The sequence below is a fragment of the Callithrix jacchus genome, chromosome 18, assembly GCF_049354715.1.
Source record: "Callithrix jacchus isolate 240 chromosome 18, calJac240_pri, whole genome shotgun sequence".
Taxonomy (NCBI): domain Eukaryota; kingdom Metazoa; phylum Chordata; class Mammalia; order Primates; family Cebidae; genus Callithrix; species Callithrix jacchus.
Genome location: NC_133519.1, coordinates 24111557 through 24129201, shown reverse-complemented (window position 1 = coordinate 24129201; position 17645 = coordinate 24111557). Strand labels below are relative to the sequence as shown.

At 39.2% G+C, this 17645-nt stretch overlaps 1 protein-coding gene and 1 pseudogene across 7 annotated transcripts in view; one reads left to right on the top strand and one right to left on the bottom strand.

Annotated features, from left to right (window-relative positions):
- ABL2 (ABL proto-oncogene 2, non-receptor tyrosine kinase) overlaps window positions 1–17645 on the bottom strand; it is a 132523-nt gene that overhangs the window by 56659 nt on the left and 58219 nt on the right. The gene's annotated exons all lie outside the window — the stretch shown is intronic.
- Window positions 7096–7481, top strand: LOC108588973 (small ribosomal subunit protein eS12 pseudogene; annotated as a pseudogene).

Sequence of the window (17645 nt, the reverse complement as noted above, 5' to 3'; positions counted from 1 at the left end):
AGTTACAAAAGCACTGGAAAATTTTCATAACATTATCTTAGTTAATAAAACTCTATTAGGCCAGCCATGGTGGCTCACATCTGTAATCCAGCACTTCTGGAGGCCAAGGAGGATGGATCACTTGAGGCCAGGAGTTCAAAGGCCATCCTGATCAACATGACAAAACCCCATTTCTAACTTAAAAATCACAGAAAAAATTAACTGGGCATGGTGACAGCACCTGTAGTTCCAGTTACTCAGAAAGTTGATGTACAAGAATTGCGTGAACTAGGGAAGCGGAGGCTGCAGTTAATGGAGATCATACCACTGCACTCCAACTTGGGCAACAGAGTGAGATTCTGTCTCTAAATAAATAAATAAATCTCTATTAAATTAATTTTAGCAGATGCTCTGTCAGTATCAAACAGTGAATGGCTCAGTAAAGTTCACTGTTATCACTGGCTTAATTTATGATAAGAGGTAAAAATCATGTAGCAGCAAAAACTCTGCTTTAACTCCACCATCACTACCAATACAGATTGAGTATTCTTCATCCAAAAACCTAAAAAGTTCCAAAATCTGAAACTCTGTGTGGACTGACATGACACTCAAGAAAAATGTTCGCTGGAACATTTAGAATTTTGGACTTTCAAATTAGGGATTCTGTCTGGGCACAGTCACACCTGTAATCACACCTAGAATTTTGGGAGGCTGGGGTGAGCAGATCACTTGAGGTCAGGAGCTTGGGACCAGTGTGGCCATCACAGTGAAACCTCGTCTCTACTAAAAATACATAAAATAGCTGGGCACGGTGGTGCATGCCTATAATCCCACTCAGGAAGCTGAGGCAGGAGAATTACTTGAACTTGAGAGGCAGAGGTTGCAGTGAGCCAAGATCATGCCACTGCACTCCAGGCTGGGTGACAGAGTAAGACTCTTGTTTCAAAAAAAAAAATGAAGAATACTGAACTAGTTATGCAAATACTCCAAAATATGAAAAAAATCAAAAATTCAAAATACTTTTGGTCCCAAGCATCTCAAATAAGGGATACTTACTTGTAATGTCTTTCCAGTGCACTAGTACATTGATCAGGCAGGAGGGAGTGAGGAAGGAAAGACCCTTTAAAATTATCCAAAAGACAAATTATAGAATCTTTTTTTTTTTTTGAGGCAGAGTCTCACTCTGTTGCCCAGGATGGAGTGCAATAACACAGTAAGAGCTTACTGCAGCCTCAAACTCTTGGGCTCAAGCAATCCTCCTGCCTCAGCCTCCCAAAGTGCTGATATAACAGGCATGAGGCACTGCATCTGGCCCACATTACAAAATCTTTTAAGAGTAAGCGCTAACAATGTTTCTTCACCAGGATAGATGGGCCCCAGCTAAGAAAGGAATGACTTTGCATATTTAAACCATCCCAAAAGTATGGCTTATTTCAATTTTCCTTTTCGGTTTTGCTAGATTTCCACTGATTCTATCTTGATGGCAGAAGGGTGGAATATGGTGTTCACAAATAAAGGATTACAGGAGAATCTAGGAAAGAATGTAAATCAGACATCCAATTTCTTCCTGAATGCTGAGTCAAATTGTGAGATTAGAAACGGGGACAGGAAAGAATAGGCAAAAGACAGAAAAAAGCAATGTGATACTAACTCCACAACAAGAAAAATTAAATTCTGGACTTTTGAGCACCACATGATCCAAGAGCAATTTAGAAGACAGAGAATGGGAGAGAAATTGGTTATATAAACCAGGTACTTCACATATATTATCATGAACCCTCATGTTAACTCTGCTAGGAAGATACTATTATCCCATTTTGCAGATGAACAGACCATGTGGTAAGATGTAAAGATACAATTCTGGAGGAGGATTTGGAATTCTACCTCCTGTTTCAGAGATAACTTGTCCTGTCAAAACCAGAAAGTTTAAGGGACCCCTCAAAACCACCTGATTCTCTTTTGGCGCTTATGTAGTGAAACTGGCCTCTAATCGAAATGAGTGACTAACATAAGCCCTTTTCCATGAGGGAGTGAATGGTGAAGAATGAATTTTAAAAAAAGATAGCCTGGGCGCGGCAGCTCATGCCTGTAATCCCAGCACTTTGGGAGGCCAAGGTGGACAAATCAACTGAAGTCAAGAGCTCGAGACCAGCCTGGCCAACATGGTGAAACCCCACCTCTACTAAAAATACAAAAATTGGCCAGCTGTGATGGCATGCCCCTGTAGTTCCAGCCACAGAGGAGGCTGAGACAGGAGAATCGCTTGAACCCAGGAGGCAGAGGTTGTAGTGAGCCAAGATCACATCACTGCATTCATTCTTCACCATTCACTCCCTCATGGAAAAGGGCTTATGTTAGTCACTGCGAAAGGGTTGTAGTTAGCCTGGGCAGAGTGAGACTCCATCTCAAAAATATATATATATTGCCAATTATATATGTTTTTGTTTTGGTTATTGTATATCTTATATACAATACTTACATTTAACTTCTATAATACTCATACAACTATTAATTAAATACTCATAAATATTATCTACTTCGGCCAGGGGTGGTGACTTGTATCTGCAATCCCAATTATTTGGGAGGCTGAGGCAGGAGGATCACCTGAGGCCAGGAGTTCAAAATCAGCCTGGGCAACAGAGTGAGACCCTGTCTCTAAAAATAAAATAAAATAAAATAAAATAAATTTTAAAACATTTCTTAAAAGTATATACTTCTACACCATTCCGATATATCAAAATACCACTTAAGCTGGAATTCCAACCTTTGGGAACACATTTAAGTATATAATTATTAGGTTAGTATGGATACAATTAGTACATATATAAATTATCTAATTCTCCTAATAATCCTACCAGGTAAATAACTGGTCCAAGATTGTACAGATTTGATCCAATTGCCTTCATCTTTCTTATATGCTGTATTTTATGACAAAAATTCATGCTTTGAAATACTGAGATATGAATCTTTTAAAAATAGCTCAGTCATAGTCTTAATAATAAAACAAACATTATGTACCATATATGACAATTTATAATTTTCCAAATGTAATCATTTAATCCAAGGTTTTTCAACCATGACACTACCGACATTTGGAGCCAAATAATTCTGTGTGGTGGGGCAGGGGATGGGGAGACATGAAAAGATGTTCAACAGCCATTAAGAAAATACAAATTAAAACCACAATGAGATACCACCACAGGGACAAGCCACCACACCTGGCTAGTGTGTTCATTTTTTGTAAAGACAGGGTCTCTGTTGCGAAGGCTGGTCTCAAACTCCTGGCCTCAAGCAATCCTCCCACCTAGGCCTCCCAAAGTGCTGGGATTACAGATGTGAGCCACCATGCCCAGCCTGCATTTCTATTATCATTCAGAGGTGATACTGATGCTAGCAGTCTAGGGACCAAACGTCCAAACCACTGCCTAGAACTTCCTATAGAAATAGGAATAAAGGGTCATCAAGAAATAACATTTTTTCTTAAAAAAAGAGAAAAACTTGATAAGCTAAATACTCATCTCAAGGTATGAATTACAGTATTTTTTAAATGCTTATTTTCAAGATTTAAGCCTGGCACAATGGTGCACATCTGTAATCCCAGCTTCTTGGGAGGCTCAGGCAGGAGAACTCCTTGAGCTCAGGAGTTCAAGACTAGCCTGGGCAACACAGTGAGAACCTGTCTTAAAAGATAAATAACATCATGCATGAATATATTTGATAAATAATGAGTACTTGGCCAGGTGTGGTGGCCACTTTGGGAGGCCAAGGTGGGAGAATTTCTGGCATTTAAGACCAACTTGGACAAAGCTGGGCCCGGTGGCTCACACTTGTAATCCCAGCACTTCAGGAAGCCAAGGCAAGTGGATCACAAGGTCAAGAGATCAAGACCATCCTGGCCAACTTGGTGAAACCCCATCTTTGCTAAAAATACAAAAATTAGCTGGGCATGGTGGTGTGTGCCTGTAGTCCCAGCTACTCAGGAGGTAGAGGGGCAAGAGAATCGCTTGAACCCAGGAGGCGGAAGCTACAGTGAGCTGAGATCATGCCACTGCACTCCAGGTTGGCAACAGAGCAAGACTCCGTCTCGAAAACAAACAAAAGACAACTAGCGCATGTAACATATCTCAGATTTATTTTCTCACAGATTTTCTTTTCATTAAGCATCTCTGAAGTATTATAGGGAATGGACTCCTGAGATAAGAACTGAGAGAAAAAAGAAAGGTTTAGATACAGCTATATGTCAAGCACTTCATACGCATCATTTAAAATTATCTAATTCTCATAATAATCCTGTCCAGTAATGAACTTGTCTGAGATCAGAAGGTGAATTACAGCAGAACCCACATTTAAAACCTAGCCAACAGTCTGTCTCTGAAGTCCTGCAACATTGCCTTTTTAGTAAGAAAAAAAAGGCCGGGTACAGTGGCTCACGCCTGTAATCCCAGCACTTTGGGAGGCTGAGGTGGGCGGATCACGAGGTCAAGAGATGGAGACCATTCTGGTCAACATGGTGAAACCCTGTCTCTACCAAATATAAAAAATTAGCTGGGCATGGTGGAAGATGCCTATAATCCCAGCGACTTGGGAGGCTGAGGCAGGAGAATTGCTGGACCCCAGGAGGCGAAGATTGCAGTAAGCTGTGATTGCGGCACTGCACCCCAGTCTGGTCAACAGAGTGAGACTCCAACTCAAAAAAAAAAAAAAAAGAAAACTGTCCCAAACTGAAAACAATTTAAATGTCCTGCAGAGAACGAAAGGCTAAACTAAGTATGGTACAACCATACTTTGGAATACCACTCAACAATACAAAGAAATAGTACTGATAGACACAAGGTGGATGAATTTTGAAAGCATTATGCCGAGTCTCCCACAGAAGCCAATCTCAAAAGATCTCATATTATATGATTCTATCTATATGACACTGCTGAAAAGACAAAACTCTAGTGATGGAGAACACATCAGTGGCTGCCAGGGATTAAAGGTAGGGGAATACATGACTAGAGAGGGACTGCATGAGACAGTTCTTTTGAGGTGATGAAACTCTTCTGCTGTTTGTGAGGTTATACAAATTTACATGTGTTAAAATTCTTAAAACTGTACAATCAACCAACAAAATCAATTTTACTGTGTGATAATTTTTTTAAGAGAAAACAGAAAAATGTGTTAAAGCACATTTTCATACCAGTTATGTGTAAATAATAAAAAGTCATGCCATGAATGTCATAACACTAAATAGCAATAATACCTACAGATGAGAATTTTGTGGCTTCACCTGAATTTTAAATTTCCACACTTATTTTTGATATAAATACCTTCTGCTCAGAATTGTAAAAGTTTAGGTGAAAGTAAGGTACTTCTTAAACACATAAAATTTGTGGAATTTAGCATTCCAAGATCTTTCCATCTTCAGAAAAATACCACTGCCTTTGTTATTTAGGCAAAAGATAATGAAATATCTAAGGGATGAAAGGAATGTGCCAATCCTCTTTCCCTAATGGAATTCCCAAAGTCAATGTTGCCAGCACCTGGTACAGTGACTTCAAGTTCAGAGCTGACATTCCTGAGGAGGGACTTGCAAATAAACCTAGATCATTCCTAAAGATCTACAATACAATCCTTTGTAACCCAAGCAGTCAGCTGTTTCCCTGAGACTATGGAAGCATGCAACAACTGCTTACTCATACACTATAGTTTCTGTGCATGAAATATATATTAATGTATCTGTGTAGAGTAGTTTCCCCTTGCTCTCATGAGATACATTCCAAGACCCCCAGTGGATTCCTAAAATCTTAAATGGTACCAAACCCTATACATACTATGCTTTTCTTCTACACAAATAAACCTATGATAAAGTTTAATTCATAAATTAGGTCAGGTAAGAGACTAATAATAAAATAGAATAGAATAATTACAATTTATACTATAGTAAAAGTTAGGTGAATGTGATCTATGTCTCAAAATGTATCTTGCATTGTACTCACCCTTATTCCAGTGACGTGAGATAATAAAACAGCTACATGATGACATGATGCAAGTGAATGATGCAGACACTGTGACACAGCATTTACAAGTTATAAATGCATAACTATCAATAATAATTTATCAATGTAAAATTTTTCAAATATTTACTGAACATCCACCATGTGCCAAGTACTGTAACAAGAACCAGGTATATACCAGTAAACTGGAAGGATGAGATCTGTGTCCCAATGTACCACCTACAGCTTAAAAGCACTAGCAAGTCATTTTTATATCAACCATATGAAGCAGGTAAAGCGAATGAGGAAAGGCATTCCAGGTAAAGGGTGACAACAAAACTCCATAACACATTTTGGAAACGAAAAACAAAAACAAAAAAACAACAACTACAGCCCCAGTTTTTCCATTTGTTTTTGGTGCAGAGAATGTGCATGCATGAAATGATGTGTTAAGAATATGAAAGAAGGAGAGGTAAGCAGGATCCAGATCTTAGACAGCCATGAATGACACACTATGAAAGTCAGCCTGGAGTGCAGTGGTATGTGCTTTTACTTTTCTGGATTATGGGGGAGGGGAGTTATGCCAGGGAAATGCAAAAATATACACAATACAACACTAGATCATTGAGATAACAGCTAAATCATGATTTTCTACTGCAGTATAATCACGGCCCAATTCAAGGCTTTTTTTGTTTTGTTTTGAGATGGAGTTTTTCTCTTGTTGCCCAGGCTAGAGTGTAGTGGCTCGATCTTGGCTCATTGTAACCTTCACCTCCTGCATTCAAGCGATTCTCCAGCCTCAGTCTCCTGAGTAGGTGGGATTACAGGCAGGTGCTACCACGCCCAGCTAATTTCTTGTATTTTTTAGTAGAGATGAGGTTTTACCATGTTGGCCAGTCCGGTCTAGAACTCCTGACCTCTGGTGATCTGCCTGCCTCAGCCTCCCCAAGTGCTGGGACTACAGGCGTGAGCCACCACACCTCACCCCGACTCAAGACTTTTAAACATAAGACCTGACACTATAAAACTACTAGAAGAAAACATAGGCTCTTTCCCTGCCAATGCTGAGTCATGAGGAGGCGGAGGCTTGGGTGTGTTCAAGATTTGGCTTCACCCTTAACCTGCTGAAAAGGCTGAGGAAGGCATTGCTGCTGAGGGTGTTATGGATGTTAATACTGCTTTAGAAGAAGTGCTGAAGACTGCCCTCGCCCACCAGGGCCTAGCACATGGAATTCACGAAGTTGCCAAAGTTAGACAAGCGCCAAGCCCATCTTTGTGCGTCTGCATCCAACTGTGACGAGCCTATGTATGTCAAGTTGGTGGAGGCCCTTTGGGCTGAACACCAGATCAACCTAATTAAGGTTGATGACAACAAGAAACTAGGGGAATGGGTCAGCCTCTGTAAATCTGACAGAGAGGTGAAAATCTGTAAAGTGGTGGTTGCAGTTGGGTGGTAGTTAAGGATTAGGCAAGGAGTCTCAGGCCAAGGATGTCATCGAAGAGTCCTTCAAATGCAAGAAATGAAGCAATCAATCTTTGGCTCACCAAAAGAAGAAGAAGAAGAAAACACAGGAAAAATGCTTCAAGACATTAATCTAAGCAAAGACTTTATGGCTAAGAACTCAAAAACACAGCAAAAACAAAAAAAGACAAATGGAGCTATATTAAGCAAAGAGGTTTTGTACAGCCAAGGAAACAATCAACAGTTAAGCAGCAACCTGTTGAATGGAAGAAAATATCTGCAAACTATTCATCTTATAAGGAACTAATACCCAAAATATACAAAGAATTCAACTCAATACTAAAAAGAAAAAAAAAACACCTCATTTAAAAAAAGTGGGAAAAGAACATAGAGAGATATTTCTCAAAAGACAACATACAAATTGCTAACAGGTATATGAAAAAATGTTCTGCATCACTAATCATCAGTTACCCCACTTGAAATGGCTATTAAAAAGACAAAAAATAAGATATGCTGGCAAGAATACGGAGAAAAGGGAAATCTTATATGCTGTTGGTGGGAATGTAAATTAGTACAGCTACTATGAAAAACAGTGTGGAGATTTCTCAAAAAATTAAAAATAGAACTACCATATGATCCTGCAATCCCACTATGTATTAATCCAAAGGAAAAGAAATTAGTATATCAAGACTACCTGCATTCACATGTTTGTTTCAGCATTATACACAATACGAAAGATACGGAATCAACCTAAGTGTCCATCAATCAATGAATGGCCAGAGAAAATGTGGTGTATATATCACATATATACAATGGAGATCTATTTGGCCATTAGAAGTGAGGGTCATTATGTTCAGTGAAATAAGCCAGGCACAAAAAGACAAATACCACATGTTCTCACTTATATGTGTGCATTGATCTCATGGAGTGAAAATATAACATTATAGATTGCTGAAAAGAGTGGGAGGTGGGTATGGAGAGAGATTAGTTAATGGGTATAAACTTACTGTAAGGAGATTAAAAGTTCTAATGTTCAATAACAGAGTACAGTGACTAGTTAGCAACAACGTATTTTAAATTTCTAGGTAGCTAGAAAAGAGGATTGGAAATGTTCCCAACACATACAAATGATATATACCAAAGGTGATGGACACCCCAAATACTGTAACTTGATCATTACTTATTCTATGCATGTAACTTCATCACATATGCCCAGTAAATATAAAAATATATATCAATTAAACTTTTTTTAAAAAGAGAAATAAATACAAGTTGGGCGCTGAGGTAGGCAGATCACTTGAGGTCAGGAGTTCGAGACCAGCATGGCCAACATGGTGAAACTCAAGTCTCTACTAAAAAATACAAAACTTAACAGGGCGTGGTGGCAGGCATCTATAATCCCAGCTACTCGGGAGACTGAGGCAGGAGAATCTAGAACCCGTGAGATGGAGGTTTCAGTGAGCCAAGATTGCACTGCACTGCAGCCCAGGAGACAGAGGGAGACTCCATCTCAAAAACAAACAACAATAACAAAAAAAATTAAGAGAGAAATACAAATCCAACTAAAAACAGGGGTAAGTTACAACTTTCAGCTGTTAAAGAAGAGCTTGTTCATGTATATTTTTTAATGGATAATAAATAATAAATTCCTGTGATATTTAGATTCCTGGATACATTTAAAATAAAGTTGAAGCAGTTTCATTTTAAAATGTCATTATAGTTGTCCCCCAGTTTCCACAGGGACCCCTAAGCCAACACTAAAATCCACAGATCTTCAAGTTCTTTATATAAAATAGCATGGTATTTGCACATAATCTATGCACATCTTCTGGTATACTTTTAATCATTTCTAGATTATTGTTAATATCTAATACAATGTAAATTCTACATAAGTAGTTGTTATACTGTATTTGTAATTTTTTTTTCCTGTTGCATATTTTTTATTTTTTATTTTTTTCTCCCTCAAATATTCTCAATCTGTGCTGGGTTGAATCCAACGAAGATGAAGAACCTGGAGATGTGAAGGACTACCTATATTTAAAACACACCAAAAACGATATAATTAGCAATTTTTAAAACTTGTAGAGAAAAAAGGTTTTAGACGTCACCCAAAGCTCTTAGATGCTCTTGCAAAGCATGTGCAACAGAGTTGATAGCTATTTTCTTTTTGTGTACAGTTCTGTGCATTTTTAATACATGTACAGATTTATGGAATCACTGCCCGCTTGTTACAGGACACAGAGTAGATACATGTCCCTCATGCTATCCCTTTAGATTCACATCCTCTTATCATATACAGAGCTTTCAGAAGGTCTTTTAGGAAGTATGTGAACAAAAAGGTATGAAGAACACTGCTATATGACACTAACTAGCATGACTTCATAGTCCAATTTCTAAGGCTTTAAATTTTCAACAAAATTCTAGTTCATTTAGTAATATCAATAATGCCAAAGATACCTGATAAGCAACTCACAGTGAGTGCCTTGAAGTTAAGACTTACATTTCTTCACAATATCCAGAGGATGACATAGACTAATTTCATCTGGACACGACCTGCATCTTTAGGTCATCTTTACAGAAATGCTCAGTAATATTGGAGAATATTAAAAGACCCCAGAATTAGAATTTTCTCCCATTTTCTGCCTGCCTAATTCTTTCACAGAGTTGAGATTTAGAAATGAAAATCATAAAAAAGAAATGAAATATCAGTGTAAAACAAACAGGAATAAACCCTTTTGCCCAAAGGGTTTTAACTAGTCTTTCAGAAAACACCAGGCATACCATCACTACATCACTATGGGTAAGTAACATCAACATTAAATAACACTTTTTTTTTTTTTTTTTTTTTTTTTAGTCAGAGTCTCACTCTGTCACCCAGGCTGGAGTGCAGTGGTGCAAACTCGGCTCACCGTAAACTCCGCCTCCCGGGTTCAAGCAATTCTCCTGCCTCAGTCTCCCAAGTAGCTGGCATTATAGGTCCCCATCACCATGCCTGGCTAATTTTTGTATTTCTACTTATTTATTTATTTATTTTGAGACGGAGTTTCGCTCTGTCACCTAGGCTGGAGTGCAATGGTATGATCTCGGGTCACTGCAATCTCTGCCTCCCGGGTTCAAGCAATTCTCCTGCCTCAGCCTCCCGAGTAGCTGGCATTACATGCGCCCACAACCATGTCCTGCTAATTTTTGTATTTTTAGTAGAGACAGGGTTTCACTATGTTGGCCAGGGTACTCTCAAACTCCTGACCAAAGTGTTGGGATTATAGATGAGGCATGAACCACCTCATCCAGCAATAATACCTTTCTTTTAAAAAAAGAAATAATAATCCCCAACATAGTTGTATTTGAGAACAAAGAATTCAATGAAAAGTGGGAACTTAAATAATCTGTATTAGCATAATTAATAAAAACAGAAATCCTCATTCACTGAAAAAAGTCTGAGCAATTACTCTGACCAAGAGACTGCAATTCTGATAGGACTGGTGATTGCCTCTATAACCACTGGCCATCTGTGCAAAATCACACTGATGATTTCACTAACCTATTAATAACAATATGCCACATTTTATACTCCGCTTACAGGATTTTACTGTTAGCTAGATACTAATGGGAATAGAAAACCAAAAGATACAGAGACTCTACTCTCAAGGAGCTTAATACCCACATTAGAGATTTCTTTAGAACAAGTCCACTTTATACTGTTATGAAATAAAGTATAATATGTAATTAATTATGCTACACATAGGTATAAAGAAATATAAATAAAATTTTGTAAGGAACTCTGTGAAACCTCAAAGAATGACTTTTCAAAAAAGACAGGGTCTCAGTGTCACCCAGGCTTCAGTGCAGTGGCACCATCATAGCTCAGGTGGGAGCACCTTGGCAGGATCATGGTTTAATGCAGCCTCAAACTCCTAGACTCAAGCAATTCTCCTGCCCCAGCTTCCCAAGTAGTTGGGACTACAGGCACCTGCCACCATGCCCAGCTAACCATTTTATTTTTTTATAGAGATGAGGTCTCATTCTGTTGTTCAAACCCCTTGCCTCAAGCAATTCTCCCACCTTGGCCTCCCAAAGTGCTGGAATTACAGGCATGAGCCACCACACCTAGCCTGACTTTTCATGTCCATGTTTTCACGTATCCAGGAAACTCTTGCCTAATTTATTTCTTCATTTTCAAAAAATAAAATAAAATCATTGATAGGAGAAAAAAAACTGAAACCTAACTGCCATTTAATCATTGGTCAAAGATGTTCCTTATTGATTAGAATATTTCCCTAAAAACAAGTAGTCACAGAGGTAGGGCCCAAAATAATTCATGGCAAAGTACAAAGCAAATAAATTCACTTTAAAAATCTTAAATAACAGATTATCAACATTTTCAAATAGCAAAGACTAGAATTAAAAGTTGGTATATGCTACACTTCAAGAAAAGGAAATTCCTTAATTAGGTCTTGTTCTAGGGAAGATTATGAAGTAGGCCTTGATTGACAGGCACCCTCCTTTCCTGATCTCTTGCCGAATTTGTCCTACTATCTCCCAAGGACTTTATCCCTTCATGTGATACCTCTACCACTCTCTGTATACACATACACAAATGTATATGCACACTGTCCTAAGTCAGTCTTTTTCGATCTAAAGACTAAAGTGACTTTATCTTTGATTGCTGAGTGATAACAGGAGAAAGAGAATGAATTCAATTTATTTTAACTACATAGGAGCTAAAGGTTGAGGGTGTTTACTCATCCAGGGCAAGGTCTGTGCTCTAGAGCCTTAGAAATTAAAGATAAGCTGATAAATAACTTGTACTAAGACGTTAATATACAAACAGCGGTACTCAATTTTCCTGACCATAGAAATATTCATATCTTAATAGGATACACAGTTAAAAATAAAAGCAATTCCCCCCACAAAAACAATTTCAGACATTAACAAGTAGGCAAGGAGACTGATATTCCTCAAATTGTGCAAGAAGGTCTATTCTATTCCTCTTATAAATATATATGGCCTAAAACTAGCAAATCTCTTCTGAAGAGACTAAATTAACAGGGTTAGACAAATGTCTATCCAGAATTCTATGTGGTACTTTGCATTGTAAAATATGAATACAGTAAGCCCTACCTGAATATTTATAAACTATTAAAAATCCTTAGTTAGACCAGGTGTGGTGGCTCACACTTGTAATCCCAGCCCTTTGGGAGGTCAAGGCAGGCAGATCACCTTAGGTTGGGAGTTCGAGACCAGCCTGACCAACATGGAGAAACCTCGTCTCTACTAAAAATACAAAATTAGCCAGGCGTGGTGGCACACGCCCATAATCCCAGCTACCTGGAGGCTGAGGCAGGAGAATTGCTTGAACCCAGGAGACCGAAGTTTCAGTGAGCCAAGATCACGCCACTACGCTCCAGCCTGGGCAACAAGAGCAAAACTCCGTCTCAAAAAAAAAAAAATCGTAAGTTAACAGAAAAGTCTTCATTCCATATGCATTCTCCCAAAACTATCAAGCAGTATTTTGAAAGTGTGTTTTAGGAAATATCTCATACAATTAGAGTAACATGGCCACAGTATTAAAGTTAGAAAGGCTTTTTCTTTCTTTCTTTTTTTTTTGAGACAGAGTCTTGCTCTGTCACCAGGCTGGAGTGCAGTGATGTGATCTCGGCTCACTGCAACCTCCGACTCTCTGGTTCAAGATTCTCCTGCCTCAGCCTCCCGAGTAGATGGGATTACAGCCATGTACCACCATGCCCAGCTAATTTTTGTATTTTTAGTAGAGACGGGGTTTCACCATGTTGGCCAGGATAGTCTCGATCTCCTGACCTCATGATCTGTCCGACTTGGTCTCCCAAAGTGCTGGAATTACAGGCGTGAGCCAGAAAGGCTTTTAATAGCATTTTAGAAATAATAACAATTTACTTTGCCCAAAACAATACCAAGCTAATTATTTCAGAAGAGAATCTATAGATCAAGAGAAACTTAAGATAACGGATGAATTCCATTGGACATATTAAGTATTATATCAACTATTAAATGTATCATTGTGATCTGACCTGGATATTAATCTAAAAAGCTGAAAAAGAATAAAATTTGAACACTGACTAGATATGTGACTATATAAAAGCAAAACAAAACATTTTTAAAGGAATAAATTACAATGCCACCTACCCTCTCAAAAAAAAAACTTGAAGTATGATATTGTTACTTGCAAGAAAATGGTTTCAAATAGACTGTAAACCATTTTAATAACAGTATCCCTTTTTATAAATGTATATATACATTCACATCAAATTTTATGTAAAGAAAAAAGGCAACTCCCGTTTTTAATATACTGACACACGTATATACCTTACAAGCAGCTGCAGAGCCTCACTTCTTCACTCTTAACAGGTTCTCTTCCTTTGCTGCCATCTGACTTTCCCTTCCTCTACCCTGCAAACCCTAGGAAGATAATTCTCCCTTACTCCTATTTCCTCAACTTGGATCAAGGTAGAAATTTACCCCACCCTCATACCTGCAGACTAATGCCCTCCCAGTACTATACAGTTCTCCTGTGGTATTCCTCACTGGTTAACTCTTATATCTGCATGTACACCTAAGAATGAGTTTGAAATACTCTGAAATACACACACACACACACACACAAACACACACACACGTGTGGATATATATGTATACATGAAAGACTACTACTTATTATTACTTCATATTACATATTATTACTGCTTCATATTATTTCACCCAGACACAGTCTTAAAACCTTCTACAACTTTTTTATACCCCTCAAATTTTTCTATTAGGGCTGGATGCAGTGCCTTATGCCTGTAATCCCAGCCATTTGACAAGCTGAGGTGGGCTGATCCCTTGAGGTCAGGAGTTTGAGACCTCAAAGTGGTGGCATGTGCCAGTAAACCCAGCTACTCAGGAGGCTGAGTCAGGAGAATCACTTTAACCTGGGAGGTGGAGGTTGCAGTGAGCCCAGATTGTGCCACTGCACAGCAACCAGTGCGACAGAGCAAGACTATCTCCCCACCCCCACCCCCCAAAAATCTACTGGTTCTAAGGAAAAAGGAGAAAGTAGAGAAATACAAAGGGGTGCTTATCCCTTGACCTCTTAGTGTCCTCCCCCCGTGGAATTTTTAATTGTTTAAAACATTTGTACTTTAAAATACAGACTAGGTCTTGCTACGTTGCCCAGACTGCTCCTACATCCTCGCCTCAGGCAATCCTTTTGCTTCACCCTCCCAAAGTACTAGGATTACAGGCATGCACCACTATGCCTAGCTGAAATTTCTTGGAGTACTTTTTATTTCAAAAACAGGAGAAAAGATATGAGTTTGTTATGTTTTTGGCAGAAATGGGCAAGGTAGCCAACAAAGCCGCAATAGCAATACGATGTCAATGCCCAAGAGAGAAAATAAAGCAGGGCAAGATGTTAGACCAGGCTGACAGTTGCTCAGCTAGCTCCTTTACCCTTTTCCCTGGACCCCTTGAATGGGTCTTCTGTTCCCTGCCCTGCCTCAGAACAGAAAAGCCACCACCAGTCACTTGGAACTGGCAGAGAACAGACTTCCATTGCCAAGCCAAGAATGTTTCACAATAATAAAAGCTTAGTTAACATCTGAAGGATTAATAGAATATTACAACAGACAAGTCTGAAGTTACCTAAATGAAATAAAGGAGCTACATTCGGGGTAGGATGGTGGGGGAACTACTCTCCTTAAATGGATGTCCCTATGGGAGAAAATATCTAGCTCTTAATTTTAGTCTCTTGGCAGACAGATATCCTAGGAAGTTTTACTACTGTCTGGCATGCCACTGTCTTGTAAGTCTAATAAATGAGAATGTGAGCTCATGCCCTAGGCAGTGAGACTAAAGGCTGATGAAAAGGAATGATGAAGCAATTAACAAAGGAGACCACATGCTAGACAAGGAGACACTTTTTTTTTTTTTTTTTGAGACAGAGTCTTGCTCTGTCAGCCATGCTGGAGTACAGTGGCATGATATCAGCTCACTGCAACCTCTGTCTCCCTGGCTCAAGCAATTCTCCTGCCTCAGTCTCCTGAGTAGCTGAGATTACAGGTGTGTGCCACCAAACCAGGCTAATCTGTCTATTTTTAGTAGAGACAGAGTTTCACCATGTTGGCCAGGCTTGTCTCAAACTACCTCAGGTTATCTGCCCACCTCAGCTTCCCAAAGTGCTGGGATTACAGGCATGAGCCACCGTGCCAGGCCAAGTGCTGTTACATTTTCTTATCCTAAGAAAACTAAAAACAGGTACACTCTTTTAGAAGCAAAACCTTGCTTTTGATGTCCAACACTTAAGAGAATGAGTGAAACAACAGAAGAAGATTCAACACCCTAGCCTAGGAGAGATGTGCAAGTGAGGAGCAGGTCCTATTTCTGACAAGAACAGGAATGAAAAACAATGTGAGAGATAAACAAGAAACAAGCAAACAAACACTATCAGACCACTGAGCCCTAGTTGCAAGCCAGGGTGCTACATTAAATATCCTGATTATTCCAAAGATGCTTCCAGATCCAACCCAGCCCTTTTGGCTTCTGCCAAAGAGGAACAGAAACAGCCAAGTCAAGTTCCAAGAATAGTCGTGGCATACCATCCCCCTCCAACTACAATCATCCTCAGGGAGATTGTTTCTGGGAGCATCTTGCCCTAGAACTAACAGCAGAATTCAGAAGGGCAGCCAGTTGTTAACTACTGTTTCCTTCCTTATCCAACAAAACTTCAGGAAACAGCAGATTGAGGAAACTGGAATTTAACAGCAATTAATTCATTTTAATTTGATAACAATTCTTTTAATTGGGGGGGAGTAAAATGGTTAACTCTTTTTTAAATCTAGTATTTCAGGGACTGTCTGGAAAGCTACATGTGCTAAAATCAACTTTTAAAATACTTAGGAATAAAAAATAGACAGTCTTTTTCCTGCAAAGTTAGGAAGACTATATATTAAGAGGTTTTGAAACCAGTATAAAAGTAGCTTTTTGGGCCAGGCATGGTGGCTCATGCCTGTAATCCCAGCACTTTGGGAGGCTGAAGTGGGAGAATCACCTGAGGTCAGGAGTTTGAGACCAGCCTGACCAACATGGAGAAGCCCCATCTCTACTAAAAATACAAAATTAGCTGGGCATGGTGGCGCATACCTGTAATCCCAATTACTCGGGAGGCTGAGGCAGGAATTTGCTTGAACCCAGGAGGCGGAGGTGGCAGTGAGCTGAGACTGCGCCACTCCAACTCCAGCCTGGGTAACAAGAGCGAAACTGGCTCAAAAAAAAAAAAAAAAAAAAGGTGTTTTTGGTCAGAGAATAAGAACTTCGCATACCTCAGTCATCAGTAACCAAGGGAAAAACCGCTATCAAAATTTCTTTTCCTTAATGAATTATGGTCCATTTGGGCATCATAGACTTCTAATAGAATCTCTACAACATGGGATCCAATATACTCATTGCATGTATAATACATTTTGCTATGTATTTGAGGTGCTATGTAAAATGCTTATATTAATATTTCTGCAGAGATAGAATTACAGAAAATGAACTACACAAATTTTGGTAATAAAAGGTTCACGTTCCAACATGCCAAAATTCCACTTAAAGTAACAATTATATTAAAGGTTGTACTGGCTGGGTGCAGTAGCTCATGCTTGTAATCCCAGCACTTTGGAAGGCTGAGGCAGGTATATCACTTGACTCAGGAGTTCGAGACCAGCCTGGCCAACATGGTGAAATCCTGTCTCTACTAAAAATATTAGCTGGGTATGGTGGCGTGCATCTGCAGTCTCAGCTACTCGAGAGGCTAAAGTAAGAGGACTGCTTGAACTCAGGAGGCGGAGGCTGCAGTGAACCGAGACTGCACCACTGCATGTCAGTCTGCGAGACAGAGCAAGACTCTGCCAAAAAAAAAAAAATTATTATTATTATTATTTCCGTAAGAAATATTTAGAGTACTTAGATTCATGCCCAAAAAATCCAAGGCATTTCTAGTAAGCTTATAGTTTCCCTGCCCATTGTTTCAACTACATGACCTTGTAACTAAAATTAGGAACAGAGAGAATAAAAACTTATGACAAAAGTATCAAGATCTGGACTTTAAAAAGGAAGAACATAGGCCAGGCGTGGTGGCTCACACCTGTAATCCCAGCACTTTGGGAGGCCAAGGTGGGTAGATCACTTGAGGCCCGAAGTTCAAGACAAGCCTGGCCAACATGGAGAAA